Below are 9,271 nucleotides of genomic sequence, written 5' to 3'. Positions count from 1 at the left end.
GAATTTTTCAAGCTCACAAGACTTTTAGAATAAAAACAACCAAAGTAATATATATGTCTCTTTGTGTGCATTCTTGTGACAACGTACCAGGCACATGGACTCGTGAAATTGCTGCACCTACTGTCCACTGCTGTACATTTAAACACCCAGCACACCAATCCTGTTTTGATCTGTATTTTTTCATGTTTTCGAAATAGCACAAGTGCACTGGTCCACAGTCAAGAGATGTGTAAGAATGCCCTTCCCGGTTGAATTGAGGCCTTTTGTAGTTACAGAGTCAGCACCTGTGACTCAAGTCCCAACATCAACTACAGTTGATGTCATGACACATAAGCCAAGGTGGGGCTCATTTCTAGAAGAGTCAGTATTTTAGTCCACATGGGCATGCCTGCTACGAGCAATGATGAATATGTTTTGAAAATGCCCAAATATTGCAGACAAGAAAAGCATGCTCTGCAAAGTCTGCATTAACCGTGCCCATGACATGGACGAGCAGGGTCATGTTTTTCTAGTGAAAGTAGCAAAGGGCAATTAAGCTCGGCTCAGTGACTACTTTTATTTCTTGAAGTACTGGGGAAGGTGGAGGTGTTCTGGGTGAAAACAGAACATATATGAGGCAACACAAGCAGAAGTGCTTTTAAACTGATGAAGAAAGTATACTGAAGTTCTTTTGGACAGCAATAGAAAATGAATTGACTGGTTCTGTTCAGAATTTGTGGTAGTAGCACAGCACAAAAGGGTAAACAAGGATCAATATATTTCTAGCATCATCCTGACATTTCAACAACTCATTTGGCATCCTAGACAGTATGACGAAATATTTACAGCTATATGAGAAAAGTTAACATTTGTTTATATTTTACGAATTAACAGTTAACTAAAATGTAAGCATGTACAACAAGGCAGTACATGAAGTCCCGGCAGCCCATGACATGAACTAAAATACAGTGATGATCATCTGCCCTGGTGCTTCTCTGCAGTGCACAAGTACAGAGGGGCGAAGCATACACAACAAACGGTGTGCTAGCATACAGGCAGGCTGTGCCTAAGACAGCTGAAAGCAACAACGATGCACTTACATATGAAGGCCAGTTCTCGGGAAAGCAACATAAAAAAAAAGAAGATACTGCAACAGCGAGTAGCTATACGGGTAGCTACCGCACCAAATTAGCATGTACTACGTACTACTAAGTACAGCACTGCACACTTGGAGAAGACGTGACCGAAGGGGCTTATCAACTCGCACTGTACACAAACCTCGCAAGTACACACACTGTCCCGCTTGTATCCCAACGACGTGAAGAAACCGGGAGCACAAATGATTGAAGTATCTACGCGCAAATTTTACGATAAATGACTGATGCAATAAATCCACTGTGAATTCTTTTTATATAACTTTCAGTAATGCTAAGAGAGCCTTACCAAAACAGTCAATGCGGGAAGTGTTCTCAATGTGGTAATGGTCCCTGGAAAGAGACATGACACTATAGAGGCTAGCACATTTGACTAGCCTCTATATAGTGCCTAGAATATCCTCTATCAGGGTTGCCAGGTCCAAAAAACGAAAAGTAGCCACAAAAATGGGAAAAGTAGCCAGAAAGTAGCCAACCAGAAGAAGAGCAATAAAAGGTAGCCAAAAAGGAGCCATGGGGTCATGCATGGGGCAGTAAATAGAGCGCTCACTGCAAAAAGACCACCAAAAAAATTCGTTTAATAGTGTTTTATTCCAACGCTCGTGAAGAAACAAATGCCAGTTGCATCTTATAGCAACTAAATCACGCAGAGAAGTTTTCTGAAAAAAAAAAAAAAAGCTGGCTGCGTAACACGGCGATATTATATAAACAGACATAAAACTAAACTGACCAGATTGACAAGTGTTATCAAAAACTTCTCTGTGATGATTAGAAACAGTATAAAATGCATAAAATTATGTCCACGAAAATGTAAGTATAAAATGTTAGTGGAGTTGGACGTCTCGAACAATGGCTACAAAAGGAGAATACGACGAAACGAAACTGCAACCACTCAGGTACGGTGTTCAGGCCTGCCGTAAATAGTTGAGTTGACCTTCTCAATCATGGTTTGGATTTATCAAGGATACGGCCAATGTGCAGGGGGTGTTCACATGATCACACACACTTCTTTTTGATCATGACTACTAAACGTTGGACGGGAACCTTCGGTTTTTCAAGTATAATATTACATTATCGAGAGGCGTTTACCTTGCCTAGAGATATAGAAATCATTCTTTCATAGGTATACCGAGTATATTCGTAAGTTCCTTGACACCAGTGCCTAATAATGTTCGGCGAATTGCGGTCAATGAATGGTTGTCCGCGCTCATTCATCGCATTGAAAGTGCGCAACTATTTTATTCAGTGAACAAACTAGAGGTCAAAAGCCACTTTCACACTGATGAGACAAACCTATGGACGGAAGATGCACTCATGACAAATTTATTGTCAGTGGATGCACGCTAAATAAGACCTACTGCACGCAGATATGCACGGGCAAAGAAAAACATTTCGAAGCAGTTCGTGGTAAGCCTAGCTAGTGTGTTAGTTCGGTTGTTGTGATGTTTATCTAAGTTTGGCTAGCTAGCATAATGCGTTTACACTTGCCCCTTAGTTGGCCATCTATAATGCAAAGTTCCGCTTTAAGTGCAGTTAAATAATTAGCACTAAATAATTCGGTTTGATAACTAGCACAACTCATTTGCATTCAACCTAAGCTTTCGAAAGGTATATGACTCGATGCTATAATGCAAAGGGTGGTTTTGATTGCATATAGCTCACTAACGCAAATATGGATCGCTAATTCAGAGCATTTGGATTCATCCTAAGCTTTTCAGCGGTATATGACTTGATCGTCTAGCTCGAAGTTTGGTTTTATACAAAATTAACTCATCAATGCAGATTAATGAGGATCGCTAACTACCACAGTGCCCTTACACTTGGCCTAAGCTTCCCAACGGGATATGACTCGATGCTGCAGCGCAAATTTGGGTTTCAAGTGCGATTTACTAAATATTTAATTTGGCCCGTAGTTGGTCAAAATAAGTGTATAATTAACCAATGATCCAAACTCAAGGTTTATCACGTGACATATAATATGCTTAGCCAAGCTAGCTTGAAAGTAGCGAAATAGACTAAGCGACCGCTTTGACTTTCTCTGATCTTAAAGTTTAAAGCACCAGCCTGGGTCGTTTTCTCGTTTTGCGAAGTTTTACCGCGGTGATGGAGTTCACGCTCAAAAAAAAAAAAAAAAAAGTACAAAGTCAGAGGCAGTACTAGATCCTGGAGCGCAGACCTGGCCCAAAAACGCGCGCTTCACTGATTGCTGTGGCCGGCCGGCGGGCTCCAGGGAGAAAAAGCATGTCGTGCGCAGAGCTCACAGCCGCCGCACCACCTTAGCCGCGCGAGGAGAATTGAGGAGGAAAGCGCGGCGCGGAGGAGAGTGTCGCTACTTTCAAATTATCAAGGGGTTTTGGTGGATGGATGTTAAGAGCGTCCCCTTTGAAACAGGGTGGAGACAGTCGTCACCATGCACAGTTGGTTGTATTGCAGCGCTACCGTTGATAGATTTGCTATCTGTCTGTCTATAAGTGAGCATCCTGAACAGTGCGCAAACGGGCTCGTTGGAATAGGCGAAAATTTTTCAAAAGTAGCCAGAAAGTAGCCAAGTAGCCAACCTAAATTTTTTGTCGCCAGGCGGCTCAGAAAGTAGCCAATTTGGCGTAAAGTAGCCAAGTCTGGCAACCCTGTCCTCTATAACTATACTATAACTACAGTGCGTCGCCATTTGTAATACGTCCCGCAGTGAAAGTAGCTTGCAGCAGTGCCGCACTGTACCATTTGTTGACAAAAAAAGAAAAAGAAGCAACCGCAAATGAAATATTGCACTTAAAAATTAAATTTCAGGCTCTATAAAGGTCCGCATAGATGGTGTGTTTTAGTTTTCGCCTGTCAATTCTGTTATACCATCCATGGCTGCAGCTGAGATGGCAGACGACGCGGCCTGGGAGACACGAGAACACCATACACGAGATAGTATACAACTTCGAGTGTCTCAGAGAATTGCAGTGAACAGGACATCCGACCTAACGACGCCGAAGCGTAGCTATATATTATCAGTAGAGCTTCCGTGTAAGCAATTCTAGGTTATATGAAATGCGAATCACACTAGGGTCGCGGTAGTGCGCGCGGCCTGTTATCATATGTGCCACATATATTACAAGTGAGACATATGTACCACAGAAAGAACAGGGTGCTCGCATTTGGGCGTAACAGCTGGTTGAATATATTACGAAACGAGCTGTGGTGATCATGCAAAATAATAATAAAAAACTAAAATCTTTATTTAATGCATGCGGGTTGAACTATAGTCACGCGGCACATATTATATCTGCCGAATTTTTCAGCGCTGGAAAATATTTACTTACTGCCCCATCTCAATGATTTTCCAGGTACGCTGTTTTTGAAAGAGAAAAGAAAAAGGAACACTGTAGAATGATGGAATGCAAGGACGTCTTCATTATACAAACAGGGGGCTTCTCTGCATGTCAACTTATGTTGCTGTAAAGCCCACCCATTATGATATTTTTTTACAAAAAAGTACCCGATATCCTCTTCACTGGCTGTGATGCTGCATCGTGGGCGGAAGCCGGCAAAGCAGTGATAGGAATTGGTTAATGTAATAAAAAAAGATCCATGTTGAAAATTTATAACTTTTGCTACAAATATATTCTACAATTTAGCTCAAAGGACGGGATTGCTGCACATATTTTGGTCATGTTAATGTAAAGTGCTTGCTCCGCAGAGCGAACCGCATGCAAAGGTGATGACAAGACCTGTTTCCGCTCATAGATGCATGCTTCATCTATGCCAATAAACAATGAACAAGAAGCAAATCAGCAATTGCCAAATAATTCTTCAGCTGGTAGCAACATTAGAATAATAAAACTATTGTGTAAGTTGTATTATTGTTTGTGTTACATAAGTAATTATCTGATCTTTTCAATGTTATAATTATTATGTTGTTATAAATTATCAAAGAATATCATTGTGTTGTATTATAAACATTATTTAACATTACAAAGCAAAATCCCTTTGATATAGTCTTCTCTACATCGTTATGCACTTTTTCAATAATAACTGTAAAACAACATAATAAAAATATACTTGAAGCAGTGGGTTGCAGAATTTTCTCCCTGTCTCTTACCGCGAAGACATCTTTAACTAACAGTACTTTGCAACTAAATCTCTTAAATTCTGCCTGCAACAGAGCGCATGCACAGATATAGTATTTTGTTAGAAAGGTTTGCTTACTACCCATTCATCACTACCCCGTGGGGCACCCTTTTTTTTTCTATTTACACAAACAATAAAGCAGAGGGCTCTGGCTACTCATTTTCACCCACTCATATGAATCACCTGGTCTGACATTAAGCATTACGTTAACATATCTACATAATATCACACAAACACAGTCAGTACACTAGCATATAAAACCAAGTACTATATAGCACCTCTTAATTATGGCCTAGTTATTGTATGCTTGGCTCCATGCATGGTATCGACGCGAGTGCACCGAGTTGTATATGTTGTTTAGTGTTGTGCAGGATCATATATATGTCACTATATGACTTGTTGGAGTCACTCTAGCTAAAAATTGTTTAGCTGTTTGACTGGAGATGTAAATTTTCCATCTGGAAACAAAAATACTTTTCAGATGGATAGAGTTCAATAATCCAGCCTGAAAACTGTCATTCTGGCAGGAATATATATAGTTTCCAGCTGGAAAGAAGCGATTTCCCGTTCAAAAGCCCAGCTGTAATTCAAATTATTTTAATTCAATTCATCTAATTTATGCTGAACATTTCATTTATGAACTCTCGGACAAAAAACTGCAGAGACAGTTTAGGACGAGGTAAGGGAGGCTGCAGTGACAGAATTATCAAAAGTTCAAACAAGAAGTTTCTAATGAAGAAATTCAGCCTTTTCTGAGTGCATGCATTTAATGAAAGATGAACCAAAGTACCGACAATATGCAACATTACTATTCCTAAAATAACATAGCAAAATGCACACAAAATTCACATTTATAGGTTCAGTGAACAAGGTACCATGCAATGCACAGTAAAATAGAAAACACAGGCCCCTCTAGAAATATTTAACACAAAACTTTGTCACTCACAAGGTTGATATTGGAAAAATACAGTTTATTTAGTAGAACTAGCACTGTACAAGTTAAAAGACTGAAGGAGGTAATTAGTTTGGCAATGTCAATTATCATCCCTTTTTCACAGGTACAAAATATTAAAACAATGTTGCCCCTGATTGGGTTATTAAATTGCTGACATTTTTCATCATCAAAGTGCAAATGATAAAAAGATGGTAATAATAAATTATAAAGAAATAATATAGAGAGACAATTTGATGCTGAATGGTTAGCTCTGTTGAAGCTTGACAGTAATTGTTTATGAAACAAACGGCTTTTTTTTTTTCTAGAGGCAGAAGTGCACTGATGTCTTTTTTTTTTAGTAGTTGCCTTCCATACCAGCATGCAATAGTTAAGGCGGGAACAGAATATGACATGGTAAACTTGATTCTGGGTCTGAAAGAGGGCATACCTACAACAGGAGTTTTTTGGATACCTGTTCAATATGACTATCCCATGTCAGCTGACTTGAGAATATACACCTAGGATTTTATGCTGTATCACAACGTTTATTTCATGACTTCTTAATTTTAAATTGAGGCTTGGGGAAACATGTTTGTTTTTAGGAGCAAATAAAATTCCTTCGATTTTAGTTTCATCAATTTTTAGGCTGTTTATTTGGTAGTTCAAGTAGTTTTTACAGTGCACTAGCCGTTAGCCATTTCAAACATATCAAGTTTATTAGTTGAGCTAAAAAACAAACTTAAGTTGATGCATGAGATCATTTATATATAAATTAGATTTAAGAACAGCCCAAGAATGCTGACTTGTGGAACATAGGTGCAAATCCCTCTAACTGGCTTAAGGAACAAATTTCTAGTTCATCCCAGTTGGATAACAATGAATCCCCAACTGTAATTCAACTGCTATTAACTGGAAATTTGTTCCTTAAACCAGTTAGACAAGGTTTTCACCTGGCATAGCAAATTAGAATGATAGCCATTGATGTGAATGTACCGAGTTCAGCCGGTTAGATATGATTGCAAAAGAGCATGGACACTATAACAATCTAATTTATTAAGAGTCACATGGCATAATAAATAAAACAAAAATGCCAAAAGTGAATATGTCAGCCTTAATGTTGTAACCACAGAAGGGCGGATTGACCTGCCCTTTCGAAAGCCATGCCAAGATTTTGATAAAATATTGTGCTTGACTATGTCGAGGTGGCTTAGAATAACCTTTTCAAGGCCCTTGGAAAATATTCTTCCATCTTTTATATATGACCAAAACTTTTCCTTATTTCATGTCATTTAGAAAACTTCCAGATGAAATAAGCAACTAGAGGTTGAAAATTCTGTAAACATGTAGTGCTAACAAATGTCAACGTCGAAGCTAGTGTACCACAAGAAAGTATGATACACTTACGATTCATCTGTGCGATGGCAAAGAGGGAGTTAAAGTGGCCCCAGTAAAAATAAAAACAAAAAAAAAAAAACATTGGAACCCCCTGGAATGTCAATCGTACTGATGCACTCAATTTTTTTCCAATTGGAATTTTCCTTTCAAGTAGGCAGCCCAATTGGGCTCAATGGGTTCCAGTTGGAATTGATAGGAACCCACTGGAAAGTCTACTTGGAACACTTGATGCCATTTGAAAATCTCATTCCAGTAGGTTTCAATTTGATAGGTCACTTGGATCCTGCAACTACTTGTGCAAAGTAGTCTATAGAGTGCCATCTGTGCATAACTATAGTATTAATCAGATCATATATGTTCCAAATGATTACTCGGTTAAATGAATCTTTACCAACTGGTTAGCCTACTTTATCAAACCCATATGCACACAGTGAGACAATTACCATCTGAGTCCAATTGGTCTGGCCAACTGCACTGGGTGTATCCATGGGAACATTTCCATATTTCACAAAGAAAACAAACACAATATTCAAAATAACAACAATCAGCAGTCAACTTCTGGAAGACAGAAAACTGGACGAGTTGGTTTGGATATATGACTATCAGTAGCTTAACCTGTAAAACACAATTCTTCCTCTTACTATCGCTGCGCCTACAAAATTAAATGAAATAACTTCACTCGAATGGCAAGACTGGCCCCAGCATGAGAGTAGGAAGAAGTATGTTTGCTGGGTGTATGGAATCTTGTGTTATATAATGCATCTGTGTACAGTATTGCATTTCTTATGCGAGACGTATGCTTGCCTGTACTCCTTGATATCCATCAAGCATGTTTCCATGCAAATTGTAAGTCAGTCAACCTTTTGTCCCATTCCGTATGTTCCGTTGGACCCATTGTGTGCAATGAGTGTGACCCATTGTTTATACATAACATTGGCACATCCCTTTGGACCCACTGAGTGCAATTGGTCTCACCCATTAGCTGCAATGGGTTAAGTGTCAAAAAACACCATTGGTTCCAGTTGGAAAATTAAATGGTTACAGTTGAAAATATCCAATTGGTCTTTTTTGACTGAGCTCGTATAATGCAGGCCCTGAAAGCATTGATTCAGGTTGAATAAGTACTAGTACTAGAACTCCTTATAGTAAAGTCACTCGGACCAGCAAATTTCTTTACTATATCTGCTTATCAGAGCTGCTGAGCCTAGTGGTAAAGAGTTTAAAAAACTTTGCTTTTTGCTTTTGCGTTTCTATAGGTATATTTTAATTCATGGGAAGTACGTCGGCGCGGCCAGATGCACTTCAAATTTTTGTCAAATATGTATTTACTATAAAAGTGAAAAAATTACAGTTGTCTGCAGAAGACGAACTGGGACTTGAGTTTTCATTAAATGTAACCATGAGCTGTTTGCTGTAGCAAGTTCTATGCTCAATTCAGTTCAATTGGCTAGCCATTTGGTCTGTACATCAGATGTCAGTTTATTTTCAAGGTGAAGTTAGCAAACAGGAGATATATATATGGCTTGTTTCTCTTCACTGGTACTTGAAGCAACCACAGTCCCAACAGTCTTATATTTTAAATAATATTTTCCAAGTGCTGTACTGGAAGCTTCACTTTCAGAAGACTGCAAATATAAATAAAGGAATTGCAGTACTCAAAAGCAGTAGATTACTGCTTCATGTCTCCTTATCC

The sequence above is a fragment of the Amblyomma maculatum genome, chromosome 4 (genome assembly GCF_055883805.1).
Source record: "Amblyomma maculatum isolate TAMU_Amacu chromosome 4, ASM5588380v1, whole genome shotgun sequence".
NCBI classification, from domain to species: domain Eukaryota; kingdom Metazoa; phylum Arthropoda; class Arachnida; order Ixodida; family Ixodidae; genus Amblyomma; species Amblyomma maculatum.
This window is presented reverse-complemented; position numbering follows the sequence as displayed.